General features: G+C 31.5%; 1 pseudogene; it reads left to right on the top strand.

Annotated features, from left to right (window-relative positions):
• Positions 1 to 919: 919 nt before the first annotated feature.
• LOC149552785 (endoplasmin homolog) overlaps positions 920 to 19736 on the top strand; it is a 55183-nt pseudogene continuing 36366 nt past the window's right edge.

Genomic DNA, 19736 nt, shown 5'->3' with positions numbered 1-19736 from the left:
AGAGTGAAGTCACATTCAAAGAGTTGTCGTGTTGAGGAGAAGCGAGTAATCTTGAACATCACAAGGATATCGTGTGGAAGAGAAAGGAGAGCCAAGCACACAAGTGATCAAGGTCTGAAGTTGCAGAGCTAAGAGAAGGAAGAGCATAGTTCCAAACAGGTCAAGAGAGCTGAAGAAGGATCCATTCCTTGCTATTTATTAATCTTTGCAACAATAAATCCCATTGAGGGTGAACCCTAATAGGTTCTTTGTAAAAATCCCCTAATAGGGTGACACTTTAACTTGTGTTCTAAAGTCCTTTAACCAGGCTACTCCTAAAAGGGAAAGACTTTAATAGGTCTTATTAAAATCCCTTAACTGAGTGACACCTAACACTTTCTTTGTAATCTTCTAACATGGATAAGCTCTTGACCGAGCATATTCTAGAAGAGTGCAAGCTTTGTGAGGATTGACACACATTGTTGTTTTTACCCTAGATGAGTTTACATTAGATAAATACTATGTTATGTGTTTTTATTAAAAAGTTCTTTATTTTTTAATAATCCTAACTAGTGAAGTTATAGCCAGTACAAACCCATAGAGAAGCGTGAAGTGTGATTTAGAGTAAAAAGTTGAAACTAGTGAGTATATTGATTCACCCCCCCTCTTAGTATACTGACCTGTGGTAGGACCAACAATTGGTATTAGAGCCTAGGTCCTCAGAAGACAAGTTTAACAACTTGAGGAAAAGATCAAGATGCTTAAAAGAGATGCACCAAAGTTTTCTAGGGAAAACTACAACTCATGGTGTAGGAAGATTCGTTTACATCTAAATACTCTTGGCGATGCTTATTGGACCCATGTAGAGGTCAAATATGTCAAACCAACTGGTCAACTCAATCTAGACCAGTTGAAGGAGAAGGAGATACACACAACCACAATGGATGCTCTAGCAAGCACCCTATCCTACTTTGAGTACAAAGATGTGGAGGAATTGGAGATAGCATATGAGATGTGGGAGAAGTTGAAAGCCATCTATGGTGGTAACAAGCATGTCATGAGGGCTAAAGCTAAAATCTTGAGAGGAAAGTTTGACGACAAGAGGATGCATGAAGTCAAAGAGATTGAAGCCTATGGCTAGTGGGTGAAGGATGTCATGCCATCCATTAGAGCATGGAGAGGAGTGATACAAGAAGAAGAGTGTGCAAGTATGGTATTGAGAACCCTGCTACCCAAATATTCCATAAAGGTGTTATCCATTCAAGAGTTGAGAACAATAGACAAGATGGAGGTATCACTTGATGCCTTGATAGGAAAGCTCATTGCATTTGAGCTTAACAAATTTGACAAGAGTCAACCACCCAAGGTTGAAACTGCATTCAAAGCCTCTATTGCACCAAATGCAACACAAAGAGAAAGAGGAGAGGAAAGCACATCCAGATATAGGAGATAATTGGAAAGCCTATATGCTGAAGAAGCTGAACAAGAAGAGCTAGAGGCTTTGTTTACAAAAAGAATGGTTAGAGGAAAAGGGAAGAACAGATGTAAGCTTCCTTTCAAATGTTTAACTAGAAGAAGGTAGAAATTATATTGCTAGATGTCCAAAACCTGTAAGGAAGGAGAACAAAAACTAGAAGGAAACCATTAAGAAGTGCTCAAATTCCAAACCAAAGGAGAAGAGGTGATACCATATTGCTGAGAAAGGTGTAACTTATGAAGAGTCAACCAGTGATGATGATAGGGATGAGGATTATGTGTCTTTTGTTTCTATCACATAAGAAAAGGTGAAGAGAGCCCTAATAACCAGTACTAGTATCGACAAGAGCTAGACAATAGCTAACAATTTCTCACACCACATGTCTGGTGATAGGAACAAGTTCCATGAGGTCGACCTACAATGGAGGGATGATAAATTTTGACAAAAAATCACCATGCATAGTGATAGGTAAGTGTATTGTATCCCTAAATGAATCCTCTACTTGTGAAGATGTATATCTAGTGGAAGGATTAAAATGTAACCTATTGAGTGTGGATCAACTGATGAACAAAGGTTATAAGTTTGAGTTTAACAAAGGGTCTTACAAAATATTTGACAAGACACGCAAACTCTTAGCTACTTGAGAACAAAGAAGAGTCAATGTTTTCTACCTCAACGTTTTTGGTAATACTTGTAAGGTAGCTAAAACTGATAATAGTTGGTTATGGCATATGAGGTTATGTCGTAAATTTTGAAAGCATTGTCAAAGTAGGAAGGAAGAAATGTGTAAGGGGTTTACCCCCTATTACTAAACTTGACAATGTTACGTGTAAAGATTATCAACTAGGAAATTTGGCAAGTTCAAGTTTCTCTAGCAAGTCACTTACTTCTAAACATGTACTAGATCTAGTTCATACTGAGTTGTGTGGTTCATGAGGACGGAGAGTGTATTTGGTGACAAATACTTTATATTGTTTATTGCTAATTTTTCTAGAATGATGTGGAGTGTTTATTTGAAAGAAAAGTTAGAAGCCTTCCACATGTTAAAAGCCTACAAAGAAAAAGTGGAAAGGGAGACTAGAAGAGCATTGAAATGCTTGATATCAGATCGAGGAGGTGAGATAACCTCACAAGAATTTGAAAGCTATTGTGAGGAGCATGGAATCCAAAGAAAAATGTGAGCTCATAGGATACCTTAGCAGAATGATGTTGCAGAGAGAAGAAATAAAACCATCACAACTTGTACTAGAACATTGATGATCCAAAATAATGTTATGCAGATCTACTGGAGAGAGGTTGTAAGCACAACTATGTACACCTTGAATAGGGTACAAGCGAAGGAGACAAAGAAGACTCCCTGTGAACTGTGGTTTGGTCACACACCATCCGTTAGTTACTTCAAGGTATTCAGAAGAAAATGCTACGTCAAGAGAGATGAATACCAAGGAAATTTTGAACCTAAAAGTGAAGAGGGTATCTTTCTGGGATAATTTACCAAGAGAAGAGAATACCAATGTCTGAATCTCTACACAAATAAGATTATGGAATCTTCCAATGTGAGAGTGGATGAATTCTCAAAGAAGAATGAGGAAGTCAACACGAAAGAATTGGAAGATTACAAGAAGTTTGAGTACATCCCACTAAGTAATGTAGTAGAGAGTACCAGTAGAGGTGGAACCTATACAAGAAGTTGTACTGGCTTAAGTAGAGGAAGCTCTACATGGAGAACAAAGAGTAGAAGCACTTGATGGGGAATTGGTGCTAGCAAATTATGTGAGGAGACACTACTCAACAAGCCAAGTCATTGGTGACAAGGATGCTAGAGCGATAATAAGGAGAAAGATGAAAGAGACGTGTCCACTCTCACACATGGAGATTGAGGAAACAAGAGAGGCTCTGAAAGATGAAGACTAGAGAAAAGCCATGGATGAAGACACTGATCAAATAGTGAAGAATGATACTTGACCGTGGTCGCCTAAGCATATGACAAGAATGCTATTGGTACAAAATGGGTGTTTTGAAACAAGATGAATGAAGATGGAGAGGTAGTTAGAAACAAGGCCAAACTTGTTTGCAAAGGCTATGCACAAGAGGAAGGCATAGACTATGGAGAAACCTTTGCACTAGTGGCTAGATTGGAAGGAGTCATGATACTCCTAGTATTTGCAGATTACAAGAATTTCAAAATGTATTAGATGATTGTGAAGTCTCCATTCCTGAATGAAATTCTAGAAGAAGTGTATATTGAGAAACCTAAAGGGTTTGAAAATGAAAAAGGCAAGAACCAAGTATGTAGTGTCATGCACAAAAATTATAGGGCAAAAATACAACTAAATTTTTTTTTGAAGGTCACCTTTAGGATCTCACATTAGGAACTATACATTGTTGACTTGGTTAATGAATGACTAGGGTTTTCAGATACCCCACAATTAGGTTTATAAGGTTGCAACATACTAATTGAAATAATCCCTAACATGTGGGTTGAATGTTCAATTCTAGTCGTCATCATGAATCAAAAGAGACAAATCAATGATACAACATCCACAAGGGGGGTGGAAGAAAACCAAATTCTAATGACCTTTAATATTAGCATTTGTTAGGGTTTGAGAGTTTGAAAGTTATGTCATATATATAGGTGTGACCTTAATGGACTTAGGGTCATCATGACTTGATTGTACGTAATTAGCTTAATAAAATCAAATGGTTTTGAACTTTGCATCTAGGGTTGAGACACAATGTATGATGTCCTTAATATTGTTAAGTTTGAAGGATTTGCTGTAAATGTAATGACATTGCCTTGTAATAAGGTATATGTTTTCCATATGCAACATCCTCTCATTTATATTGAGAATGGGTGAATGAATAGACATGTCTATTCAATAAACAAATAATTAATAATAAAAACTTAATTATGTTATATATATATATATATATATATATATATAAAATAATAAGCTTATATCTCACATAATATTATATCTCATATATAATTATATGAATAACCATAAAGTTATCCAACATAAGCTACCAAACATTAACACTCCCTCTTAGCAAGGGAGGATAAACACAAGACAAATATTACACCATTGGTAATATCTGAGAAGTTTTTCATCATTAATATCGCATACGATGTCAAGAGTATTGATCTTCAGAATATTAGCATATGATATTCATCAATTACTCAAACTCACGGTAAGATATCACATTTGATATCAGGAGTCTTGATCTCCCAGAATGTCGACATCCGATAGTCATCAAGTACTCAAAAAAAAGGTTTGATATCACATTTGATATCAAGAGTATTGGTCTCCCAGAATATCGACATTCGATATTCACCAAGTACTCAAAATTATTTAGATATCACATTTGATATCAAGAGTATTGGCCTCCCAGAATATTAATGATATTCACCACTTACTCAAAATGTTTAGATATCACATTTGATATCAAGAATATTGGCCTCCCAGAATATCAATGATATTCACCACTTACTCAAAACGTTTTTAGATACCACATTTGATATCAAGAATATTGGCTTCCCAGAATATCAATGATATTCACCAAGTACTCTAAGAGTAATGGCCTCCCAAAATGTTGAGATACAAGACATTCACCATTTACTCAATTTATTTTATTTCATAATACAAGTTATTGTAAGATCATCACCTTACAACAACTTCTCCAAATCCAAGTGATTATCATTTGGAAGTTGTCACTTCCTCATGATGCACATAGGGGATAGGCCCATACATAGTCACAATCCTCATAACTGTGACAACTTATTGAACATTAGAGAAACCAGCTCAAGGTGGTTTACTCCCTCTCAATCAATAAGATCGTGTTCACTGAAGGTTGACCAAATAGTATCCTCAGTCTTCTCCCTCTCTTTCAAGATTTCCTCAAATGAAATGTTATTCTCCCTCTAAATTTCAATCTCCCTTTCCCTGCAGTAACATTCTCAAAGGAAAAGATCAAGGCACATAGCTCTTATATATAAAATTACAAATAAGAGAGAGATTACAAATTGATTATTAAATAAAATAATCAAGGATAAATACTTAACTGCACACCAATATCCTCTTATTTTATCTTTCATTCCATTAGACATTATTGTAATAAAAAAGAATTATTTATTACATTAAATATTTTGTTAAAAGACTATAGTGATCTATTATAACTCATAATGCCATCCTTATGAATTTACATATTATCCATATATATTTTCATACTATGTATATAATATGAAAATTAATTAATTCATAATAATGAAATAATATAAAACATATCATATATCATACATGTTAGTAGGGTCCACTCATTCCAGGAGATATTTCAATGAAAGAATAAATGAGTATGGTTACAAGAATGAAGTTGAAATGCCGACAAACAACAAATTAAACGGATTTCAAACAAAGAAGTTCCAAGAAAACTTCCATATATAAAGTGACACAAGAACATGAATCGAATATGCCATAAGTCAGACCAACGAGGATATGCAAACGCATGAAGACCACATAAATCCAGAGACACAACATATGAAGAGCAAGCCATTAATAACAACACCGGATACTGGAGCCACTGAATATGCAAATACGAGCAGATAAAAACATTAATCAAAACATCACACTAGTACTGCATGAAATGCAAACAGTCATACCAAGAAGATGGAGAGTACAAATATGCCATTTGAAGAGCATCCAGTCTTAATCCTTATAGATATTTACACGAACGTGAACTTCAGACAATCATACACCAAGAGTTGAGTAAGACGAAATGACAAATCACAATTGGCATGAACACAGGGTGCACAAGATATGAAAATGACGAAATGGATGATACTCTTAAAAAAATGATAATCTGATAACTCAACTGTTAGGAGGTCAGATGAATCTGGATATTTAAAATAGAGCCATTAATAACTCATACACAGTCGATACATTAGGCGGTGATACATCAGGTGGTGATGATTGACAGAGAAAGACAATAGCCATAGAAATCATGATACATGAAAATTTTCCCACAAATGTCATAAAAAATAATAAAAACATTTACCATTAGATCTATTTTATTGTTGTTACCAAACTAGGACCATTTCCTTACAAAGACGATGTCGATCTGCTTAAAATTGGAAATTACGCATCTATTGTGTGCCGCAGATGGGAGAGGCGTGCCGCAGAATTGAAATCCAATATCCTTCACAAAAACTTCTATTGTACCTTATGAAATTATAATTTAATAATGAAGTTGTTAGATTTAGAAGGATGCCAACATTAATGGATTGCCTTCAGTTTGTGTGCTTTTATATTTCTTCTTTCCCTCATGTTGGAATGGCTTCTTCTTACATGTAATGATTATACAGTAAAGGATAATTTGGCTTTTCCATTTCTCTTAAATTAATGAGTTTTGGCTCGTCAAGATTTTTTACACACCGATTCCCTGGAGCATATGGCTGCATATCCCAAATGTGAAGAGAAACAGTCGATGGAATTTTTCAAGAGATATGATTCATCAATGCTCAACTGCATACCTGTAATTGTTTTTGTGTGGCCTTGCATGATCTATGGTGTTGTTTGAAAACCTGAAACCCGTGAACATAGCGAAAGCTTTCTAGCTGCCACAACATATTAATATGGACCATGTACTTGTAGATTCATCTTTGCCATATCCTCTTTTGGCCAAATTTTAGCAGGCATTGGGAGAGAATAAATGTGATTTTACATGCCACCGAGATTAGGATTGAAGAGATCTGACACCATTAAAATTCTGTGCTTCTCAGATGCTTCTGCCATTTGTGAAACTTCAAATGTTCCCAAAGAAATCTTGCTCTGATACCATGTTAAGTTTGAAGGATCTATTCTAAATGTAATGGCATTTTGTTGTAATCAGGTATATGTTTTCCATATGCAACATCCTCTCATTTATATTGAGCATGGATGAATGAATATACATGTCTATTCAATAAACATATAATTAATAATAAAAACTTAATTATGTTATATATATATATATATATATATATATATATATATATATAAGCTTATATCTCGCATAATATTATATCTCATATATAATTATATGAATAACCATAAAGTTATCCGACATAAGCTACCAAACATTAACAAATGTATATGCTTATATTACTTATTTCAAATGCATGTCATGTTGAATTGTTGAATATGTTAGTTGACCTTTAAGTCATGAAAAAAATGTAATTGCACTAGGGTCAATGTGGGTTAGTCAATCTACCATGTCTAGATGGATGGACTAGTATGCTACCATTGGTTTACCCATCCTTTCTATAATCAATGGCTTTCCATGATTTACTATTTTGCTTGATTATTTAATACATGGTATAAATTTTCCACTATTACATTTGTGGGAAAATATGTGCAACTCCACTTACTATTTAATGTGAATTTACCCCATATCGAACTATCATTCATAATGCAACAATTTTCATGAAGCCCAAAATTCATATCTCGATAATGAATTCAAGATTCCATCCGCAGTCATTTATTTGTTTCATGCTAAAGTGCATACCAATGAGTTACAATCAATTACAATTTTGTCCTAATGATTTGACACTAAATTTCTTTCCAAATGACACATGGTCTTCTACTTTCCAAGATCCAAGACCCACTTCCTAATTCTATTCTTATGATACCTTTCCAACCCCAAACATTTCTTTATTAATTTATTTATTGACAATGTGAGGTTTTGAACTAATTACCTCCTGAAGGAAGCCATGCCAATTCGCCGCTATACTGCGGGTGGCTCTCATTTCTTACTTTATTATATAAATCTAATTGCTAACAAGTTTTAGATCAACCATTTACTATCTACTATTTAAAAACATATTATTTGAAATCTGATTTACAAATCAACCACATTAGTTAACACTACTACTAATCTAAATCCTAACTACCCTAACCTATACTCAACTTAAATGACCATTTGCTACTAACTATTACGATTATCTTAAACTCTCACCTACTTCTAAGACTACTAACTATCCCTTTTATGATTCGGTAATGCATTAACTCTTACTAAATATCCACTAAAATCTATCATATTGTCCCAACTAAATAACTTTCTTATCTTACATTTTCTCTTTCCTAGGCCGATCCACTAACTGCGCCCCTATATGCCTTCAGTGCACTTGCTTGGGTCAACGCATGGGAGGGCAAGGTGAGGTCTAACCCAAGTACTTGGGTGGTTTGATGTGGGTGCCCAGGTAGGAGAGAGAGGTGATGTACAAATTTGGTGGGGCCCATCCTTGGAACATGCATTGGAAGGGGCACATGAAGAGTATGGTGCAATGATTGGAAAGCAACCATTCCTTTGGGGACCACCGACCAAAAGGTGTCCCCTCCCAACTTTTAATACTCATGTATTTTCTATTCAATGTTTTTATTGTTATACAGTCCTTTACATTTTCATAAAATGAGGCAATAGCTAAATGGTAAACTATTTTGTGTGGTAGATGCCCTATATGTCGATGGCTATGCCTGCCTCATGCCATCCACACATGCCTGCAGTTTTGATGGACTTGCTGTGTTGTCGTACACTCTGCGTGCCCAAATACTGCATCCGTCCAATACTGCACACTGTGTACTTGAAATAAACTATAATTATGATGCAAATTTATTAATAAAATGTATTACAAATCCAACATTGGTTTTTTAGAGCCAAACTGTTCTACATTTCTATAGTCATAAAATAAACATAATATTTTTTCAACGTGCAACAACGTATAGAATAGAATGAGAAATACAATTTAAAATATGTTATTCATTTAGATATAATTAGATATTATTTGTAGTGCCTGCCCCTAGTTCGCATTTTGTTATCATTGCTGAACTCTTTTAGGGCTAGTGTTATGTTGATGGTTAGTAGCATTGTTTTGAGATTATCAGATATTGTGCTATGGATTCAATTTATTATGTGATGAGATTACTTAGACTCTACATTTCATGTATGTATGATGATTATTTTTAGTGTTCGCAATTATTGATGATGATTATTACATTGCTTTCAGTTATTAATGATGATTAGTAAGATGATTTATTATCATATGTGTTTTCTTATGGATACTTACCCCATACTTGCATGTGTATGGTGTGCGTGTTTTCTTTTGTATGGCGTGTCTGATGTGGTTAAGGAAGGGAGTCGTAGTCACCTGCTAGTCGGGATCTACACGATGCACCACTTTCTGCCATTGCCTATTTAATTTAGTATATATTGTGCTTGTACATGCATAGTTTTTATGCAGGTTGCAGGTACCGGGTATCGACTTCCCTGAATTGCCAAGATGAGCGTACCCTATCACATTATCTCAATGATAAGAGAGGGGAGATAAATTCTCAAGTCCTAATCCCAACCCTTTAAGCCATTTGTCCTAATTGGAAAATTAGGACAAGTATCCGAGTTGAGTACCCTCCGAATGCGTCAGATGACGTAATTCGTGATTTAAACCTTTGGTTTGATTTTGTATGTATTTTGGCTATGATGAGTTTTTTATATTTTTACCGTTTGAGTCTTTGGAGTATTTTCTATTAATTAAGCCTAATTAAAAAAAGATTTAATTAATGGTTTAATTTAATAAAAAAATTAATATGGTATTTTAATATTTATTTTATTTAATTAATTGAGAAATTAATTAAATAAAATATTTAAAGTTGAAAATAAAAGTTAAAAGTTTAAATTTGGAATGTGACAATATTTATTTTAATAATAATATATTTGGAGCTCATTTTTAAATAAATGACTAAATAATATTATTATAAAGCTAATAAATATTTTAGTAATAAAGTTTTGAAAAATGAAATTTAAAAGTGGAAAATATTTTAAAATTATTAAAAGATTCTAGATTTCATGTGATTAAAATATAAATATATTAAGATTGAAAAGTGGAATTATAAAAGTTAGTGCATGAGATTTAATAAATAAATAAATTAAATTGGAAAGAGTAAAAGTAAATATTAAATTAATTAATGTGCATTATTTTAATATTTGCTCACATAGGAGTTGGCAAATTCTCGAGAGTTGTCATGTAGACAACACTGGAGTTTGCACTCTAAGAATGCACTAGTTGTCTACACTTAAGAGTTAGCATTTTTATTTGAGCATATGGAGTCTACAACCTTAAGACTCATTTAGAAGGTTGGAGAAGACTCATGCTTGGTTGTCATGCTTATCTTCTAATTATTTCTAGAGACACTCTAGATGCATCTTAGAGGCCTTTAAATAGAGGCTCTCCTAGTGTATTTGGACAAGCTTAAATGAAAGCTTAAATGGAAGCTACAAGCTAAAATGGAAGCTTCAAAGCTTACATTGATTGAGAAGCTCATATGCTTCTACATGCTCATATATTTTCTACATGCTTCTATGCTTCTTCTAGCTCTTCTAGTCACTTGGAGGATTCAATTGGCTTGGATCTTGGAGGAATTGCGAATGACGGAGAAGGAAGAGATTTTTTATGGACTTCTGAGGCATGGCGGATTAGCATCAGTGTTCAGGTGCACTCGTGATATTCGTATATTCTCTTTGCACTATTTCTCTTCCTGTCTTCATCATGTTTGTTATACGTGTCTGAATACTCTTTGTGATTGAATCTACAATTAAATTGGAATCTAGATATGTATGGTTACAAAGAAAACAATAGAAAAACTTAGATCTAATTAAGGAAGAAATTAAATCTAAACGAGTTTGGGTTCGAATTAGAATCAAATTGAAATAGATTTGAAAATGGTTTCAAGATTTATGGCCAAATCCATTAGTGAAATTATTGGATAAATTTAGAGAACAATTACCTTTTAAGAGAAAATTTTTAATTCATCACAAATTGTCCTGTCGTTGCCCCTTGGATAGACCCGAACTCAGTCATTCATAACTTTTTATTGAGATCGTATTTATTCGATCGCTCCAATCAAAATTGGTGCAACTTGGCCCTCTCCAACATATTTCAATTTCAGCCCGATCCAACGGTTCATTAGGGAGATATGGCTGTCGTACTGAGACTGTTTTATTCAAGGACAGATATTTCTCTATTTTCCATAACCAAGAGTTCTTTATGCTTAAACTTCACAAAAATAATATATCAAAGCAATATAATTAGAATTTAATAATTATTAGTCTAAAGACTAATAAGAATGTTCGAAGTGAATTAATAGAGATTTTTAATGAAAAGTTTGTAGATAGAGCTGATGGACAGAGATATTGAATTCAATAGAGAATGGATGACTTTTAATATTAATTATTTAATGTATATTAAATATTATTTAATATATATTAAATAATTTAAGAAATGATAATTTTAAATGAAGAGAATGTAATGTTAATGGATTAATTGACATGGAGTTATTATTATAACATTATTATAAGTAGAATTGTTATGTTATGTATTATTAGATAACTTATCGATACACCTTAATGGTGATAAGAGTCAGTAAAATATTAACCAATGAAGTTTATGGAGGGATTCTCTAGATCGATTATTTATAGTTTTGTTGAGTTTATTATTTATTAATGTTTGTTGGGTCTAACAAACTATAATGGTTTGAATAGTTATCAACAAATACGATTAGAGTTAATCTAGTGGAGATTATTTAATGATTAAAGTTTTATAAAAAGATATTAGTTTTTGGTTTGAAGTATGATTGATTCTTAATCAATTAATGTTCATTGAGTTGTCAATATAATTATATTATGTGATTGAGATTTATCTTGAAATGACTATCATTAATACGAATTAATTAAGGAAACATTAGTATCCATAAAGAATGATGAATGTGATCTATTAATAAGATTCTCAATATAGCTTGTCATTAAATATTAGCAAGTTATTATTATTGAACTATGAACATGAATAGTTGTGTATGGTTGACTTTTAGTTATTAGTCAACTAATATTCATTGGGTTGATGGTTTGGTTGTGAAATTATAAATTAAATCAATTAACTAGAGTTAATTGGATTTAATTAATAATTAAGTTATGTAATGGAGATTTAATTAATATGATTCTTTTAACGAGATTGTAGAAATATTGATATTGAAGTTAATAAGTCTTGACTTGAATAATGACTTAGATATTATATGGTTGTCAATGATGATAACGATTAAATTAAAAGAATCAAACTTTAGTAATACTTAATTAAGTTTCTAATTGAAAACTATTAGAATGTATTAGGTCATGGATGGTGTACCTATGTTAATTGATCATTTTAATAAAGTTATAATCTTTCTATTCAAAGATTGATAATTGGCTCTCTTATAATTTAGACGAATAATGATCCTTTGATTATCTCGAAAAGTTGAAGTAACATTAAAGAAGAGTCATTCAATTTGTAACATTGATCTTAGCAAAATAAAGAGAACAATTTAATTAAAGGTCAATAATGATCAGTTTAGTGAATATTTATCCTTAAGTTATTCATAGAATGCAATTCTTAATAATGGAAGGAACAAATGATGCAACTTAAGACACTTGAAGTATACTTGAAAATTGGAAACCCCTACACATTATTCAACTATGAGATTTTAGCAAAACCAAAACATATGTTTGCATCGTGTATTCTCTATGCTTCTTGTTTTGGGTTTTGGGTTGACTAGTGTTGACCAGTCCTAGGTTGTTACTAGAGGCTCGGGGGTTATGAGATGTGATGACATGTTGATCTTATTTGGTCTCCATCTTTATAAGCCCAACCATGGTTATGTGATCGTGTGCTCTATGAAATGTTTGTATTTACTGATTGTTATTGTTCATCAGTCTTCATGTGTGAAGCTAAGATGTATGTGTATGAGACACTTGAGCTAATCATTTTTAAGTCATCGATCAGTTATCCTTGGATTATTTTCTAGTCGCCATGATGGGACTGAAATGTTGATTTATTTCTTGATGATTTCATGTTGTGACATGTTTGACTCAACCATTTTGGAGTCTTCGATCAGTATGATTTTGAGATATTCTTAGTTGTTTGTTGAGAACCAATGGATATTGTGATTTATTTTGAGATGTATTTTGGTTATTGAGAACTAATGGATACTTATGATTATCAGTGATGCCTTCAGTTGCCAATAGAGAACTGTTGTGGTCATGATTTTCTATGGATGCTTTTCCAGATGCTCATGGAGATTTGATGATTCTTATCTTAGAGATATGATGATTCTTATTATGGATATTTGATGCTTTTATGCATATTTGATGATTTTATTATGGATTATCTTTTGTGATTTTGAGATTTATGATTCCATGAGCTTAGGGTAGGTAATCTACTTGTAGTGTCCAGAAGTGGCTTGCAATGGGGGCCGGGGCCCTAAGTGGCTGCCAGGGTAACTCATTGTAAGTTTGGTTAATAAGTGATAACATTTACACACTAAATGGGGATTAAATGAACCTAAAAAGATAATTGTTTTGATGTTCTCAACCATGCCTTGAGTGCTTGTATAGGCTAGGATGAGAGTAGTGAGAACGCATGGTTGTGACCGTGCATTCCGTAGTATGCCTCGTCAGTATGAGAGGATACTAGTGGCCGCATGAGATCAGTATGGACCCATGGAGTTTAGCTAACTGCCAGGGTAACTTGTACGTGATAATTGCGATGACACTTTCTTGCTTGCAGAGTAGGTTTCCTACATATCATTGTTGTGCCTCTGGGAATTAGATGTCGATTTTGGGTGTGTTGGAACCTTTGAGTTAGTATACTTTTAGGATTCTTGGACTTATAGAGATCTATGCTATGTGATTTTGATAGCCTGTTTGGGACTTGAGATTATCTCCGCAGCACAGTGGGAGTGGACCACTTAGGTTCCATGTGGTCGAGTGGTAGTGTTTTATCACTCTTATCATTTGAGATCCATCTGAGACACCGTGGCTGAAGCATTCTTGGTTGGTATTTATCTTCATTATGATCTTGGAGCATTATAATTGATGATATACCTTATGATGAATGTATTTACTGGTATGTTTCTTATATTGGTATTTTGCATATGTTAGATGATGTTACTTTATGCTTTACTTTGCATGTTAGTAGGATGTTTTAGGAGTGACATTCCTACTATGTTTATACCGATGATCTCTTCGGTGCTTTGGAATGTTATGCACGGAGGGATGGCTAGGATCCATGATGGTCTAATGATGCTATTTACGGTTGGGAGGAACCGTGCACTTAGTTATTTATGTTTGTAATATATGGTTATCTTTTATGATGGATGTTTATATCTTTTGTGATGATGTATCATGTATTGTTTATGGTTTCATTCTGTTATTGCATCATGGATTAATATTGGATGGTGATGTAGTTTATTTACATGGATGCTTTATTCTTTTAAGCTTTTCATACCTTGTAAGATGTACAGTGGATGATTAAGCTAAACTAAAATGTAATTACAAAAAAAAGGACACTTGTATATGGTTTAAGAATGTTGGATGTATCATTGTTATTTCATAAAGATGTGATGTTAGATGAATGGTTATGATTAGATGTGATTCAACGTTAAGGGATCTTTAAAGAATATAACTTGTTATGTTATGTTATGTTTACTTTCATTTGAATTGTTGCTATTGCTTCCGTTACTATGTATAAGTTGTAAATGGTTTATCTCTCTTGTTTTAAAAAAAAAAATTGTTTGGCAAACTTAGTGTAATTCTTTGGATCCCTTGGCGGGGCATTACATTATTAATAATATATAGATTTTTTTAAAGTTAAAGAAATATTAAAAAAAATTAAATAATAAAATAAAATAAATATCATACAATATTGTTTATGTAGATAATGTACATTACATTAAAAAAATAAATTAATTTAATGATAATGATAGTAAATAAGAGAATATAATAGTTTTGATTTATAACTATTATTTTAATTTAATAAGAAAATTATTTACGTTATTGATCTTATTTTAAAGTTGGAAATTGGAATAGAAATAATTTTAGTAATTTATAAGTATTAAATATTTTCTATATGTTAGTAATTTTATTTTGCTATCAATTGAAGGATTGAATTATATAATTATCTTGCACTCAACATGTTCAAACTTATGACGAAGGAGGATGGTCTCATCTTCCATGGAAAATAGGTGATATAATTGCATTTATTTTAGTATTTTCAATGCTAGTCATTGCTTTGTTATATTTCTAAATAGGTATGTTCATTTGTCCTTGGAGATTTTGGAGTGGAGGGAATATTTTGGAGTGGAGTGAAGTGGAGATTATACGAGTATAGAATATATGCGATTTTTTTTTTTAAAGAGTCATATTTTTTATAGTACAAATGTTTCTTGATTATGTGATTTTTATGTGGCTAAGTACTTCCCTTTAGTTATAAATTAATTATAGCTTTAATATATATGTGGCTAAGTACTTGCCTTTAGTTATAAATTAATTATAGCTTATATATATATATAAAATTAAAATGTAAAATATTAATTTATTTAAAATTATAATAGTATATCAAGATAAAAAGTTTAAAAAAAAAAAAAAAAAAAAAAAAAAAAAAAAAAAAAAAATATATATATATATATATATATATATATATATATATATATATATATATATATATATATATATATATATATATATATATATATATATATATATATATATATAATGCTTGATATAAATTATATAATTTTATATTAATTTATTATTTGAATCTATAATGCATAAACTATCATATTTAAAAAATATTATAATATGTTACAAATATATTTTTATATAAACACATTTAGATAGAATTAAAATGATGCATGTTATGAATTCTATATATTTTATAAATAATAATATGGTATATTTAAAAAATTTGACTTTAATACTCGAATGATAATTTTATAAATAATGTTAGACTGAAGACTTGGTTTAATAGAGAAAATGTTGGAGAAAGAGGAGCAAAATTTCTGAGCTTTGCAAACTTGTCAATTATTTTTCAATTTATAATGTATAATACAATTTATTCTTATTTTTTAAATGTTTGGTTAATGTTTAAATTTGTTGTATGGTAAATTTTTAATTAAAGCATGCACTAATTTCTAATGCCTTATTATTTGTCCATACCACCTCAATTGTAAATTCCTGACTTGGGTTCATATAGATTTGATACATCAAATTCACTACATCTAATTCACCATTAATATTTAGAAAATAAATAAAAAGAACTCAAGAAATGAAATTAGTGTCTTTCTTTCTTTATTCTTTGTCTAACTTCCTGACAATTGAAAAGAAAATTGAAAAAATTGAATCATTGTATCTCCTCTAAAATTTCCTAAAAAATCTACCTTGATACAAACTTACTTTTTTTTAATTTATCAACCTAAATTCCATGCAACTTGAGAACATCTCAAGAAATTACTAATAACTCTAATTTTTAAAAAATTTTCTATGAAAAAACAAAAGAAATTATTAAATTAAAAAAAATCTAAAAAATCTAAATGAACTTTAGAACTTACTAATTTATTTAGAAAACATCCAATTTTTTTTTCCTAAAATCTAAAGAACTTGGACAAAAACTTGCATCAATCTTTTTGCCCTCATTGACATAGACCAAAGGCCCTCTTAATATCCCTAACATTTGATCATTTTATTCTAGATAATAATCGAATAAATTTAAGAAAAGTTCAAAGTATTATTTTTAATTTTATTAAATGACAACATTTAACCTTGCTTATATTATCTTTCTTCATTTCCATTGTGCAACTTGAAAGATTTATTCTTCAAGATTTCTATGAAATTTTGTAATTTAAAAAAAAAAAATTATAAACATTCAATAGGTTGGCTTTCTCAAGTTTGAATCATCTCTTAAATTTAAGAGGTAGAACATCGTGCAATAAACTACTTCTCCTATCTAACAAAAATAGGTGATTTAATAGTTTGAAAATATTTTCTATTTAATTTTTATTAACTTAAACTAATTTTCTTATTAAATTAAAATAATAGTTATAAATCAAAACTATTATATTCTCTTATTTACTATCATTATCCTTAAAGTAATTTTTTTAATGTAATGTACATTATCTACATAAACAATATTGTATGAAATTTATTTTATTTTATTATTTAATATTTCTTCAACTTTAAAATAATCTATATATTATTAATAATATCTAATCATATCTAAATGAATAACATATTTTAAATTTTATTTCTTATTCTATTCTATATGATGTTGCACGCTAGAAAAACATTAAGGTTATTTTATGACCACATAAATGTAGAACAATTTAGTTCTAAAAAACCAATGTTAGATTTGTAATATATTTTATTAATAAATTTGCATCATAATTATAGTTTATTTCAAAGTACAAGAAAGTTGTGGTATGCAGTATTGGATGGATGCAATATTTGGACACGCAGAGTATACGACAACACAACAGGTCCATCCAAATTGCAGGCATGCCAAGGCATGTATGGATGACATGAGGCAGGCATAGCCATCGACATATAGGGCATCCACCACACAAAATATTTTACCATTTAGCCATTGCCATAAAATGATATCGATGGGCCATATTTATGTAATGGATTTGATGGTGACTTAATTTCTAAGTATAGCCATCAGATACTTAAGAATTATAATCCTCTTCCCCTCTTGACTTGGTACACTATAACCTATATCTAATCTTATTTTATTGTTTTCCTACAAGGGAGTATCAAGGAATGTTCCTATAATATTTTATTGGCCTGTAATAGAATTGGGTTAGAGGAGGGTTCTTCTTTTATTCCCCATACAAAATCCAGAGAGCTAAAATGTGCATCTACAACTTGTTTTCTTATGGAACTTATGCTATATTATCCCTTTAAACTATCTTCTCTTTTCACTATAATGTTTAATTCTTCTGATGCTATTTCTAACATTTCAATGTAATTATCTAGATGAGTGAATCTATCTTGAATTCATTATAATAGTAGATTTAACATATAAAATGCATGGGGACAAAATCAAATAAAAATGAACTAATGGATGAATGTTTTCTATTAACAATGAGACTTAAATGACATTTCTTATTGATTAATACAAAATAGAACTCCATCATGATCAATCTTTTGAATTATTTTTTCTTGTGTCGATTCTTGCTTGAAATGAATACATGCAAAGAAGACATATACACTACTTAAATTTCAATAGAGAAAGCTATCGCAATGAATCTCTTTTACATTTCATATGTGTCTACTATGACAAGTTGATCATTCTTTTTCAATGCAACTAGATGCATAACAATGAATCTTACAATGCAAATAGTTATGAGAATGTCCAAATTACTTTCTTTCTTCCATGAAACCATTCTTCATAGTGATGTACATAAAATGGAGAGCTTCTTTTTGTAGCACAATACACAAACTAAAAAATGGAAACTTTGTCCTTACAAATACAACGTTCAATGACATGGAGGAAGATTCCTCCTTTCAAATACATCACACAATACAACCATGGAGATTTTGAATTTGTAAATACAATACTCAAGACATGGAGGAGGATTTCATCCTTCCAAATGCATTACATAATGATACATCTCTTCCTTGCTACTATGCAATCATTCATTGCAACAACATGAATAAGATGGAGAGAGATTCTCCAATACATGTACAATGCACAATGACAAGTTTCCTCTTTCAAGCAACATCTACAAGATGATCATTCCAAGCTTTTTCCATTTTCCCCTTGAGCACAAAATCTGAAAATGCAACACAAAAAACAACAAGGACCATGGATACTCTCTTCCCAACCATAGGGGAACAAGGCTCAAACCGGGTTCATATTCACTCTTACAAAAGAAAATTCATCACATTACAACACTTGAACAATCCCATCCAAAGTATATTTTACAATGGTTCACCAATGGAACCATGAACATAGGGTGAAGGTGGGCTCTCCAAGAGGAAAAATGCCATGTCAATAACCATCACACACATTGAAAATTTCATCATGCCTCTTCAAGGCTTTCCACAAAACATTCTTCTCTTCACAAATTTCCACTTATCTTCCTCATATCACAATAATAAGACAATGGCTTCAATGGAGCCCATACTTAATGAAATCTTTCTTCCTTCCAAAGGAAGAGGCTCTCAACTACATTATTGAGCCCAACTAACCCCTTCACCTTGGACTTTTCTTCCCTTCACAAAGGGTGAGTGAATCCCTCACACCCATAACAACACTCATGCACACAATTATGGAAAAAAAGAAGCAAGAAAACAATGAAAATCCAAACTTCATTCTCATCACAACACAACACAACGTGATACAAGATGATACCACACATATTTCTTACAATGTCATTCTCACTTCCTA

The sequence above is a fragment of the Cupressus sempervirens genome, chromosome 6, assembly GCF_028749045.1.
Source record: "Cupressus sempervirens isolate cs-2001-9-10 chromosome 6, ASM2874904v1, whole genome shotgun sequence".
NCBI lineage: Eukaryota > Viridiplantae > Streptophyta > Pinopsida > Cupressales > Cupressaceae > Cupressus > Cupressus sempervirens.
Note: the sequence above shows the minus strand (reverse complement) of the source record. Positions and strands in the feature narration are given on the sequence as shown.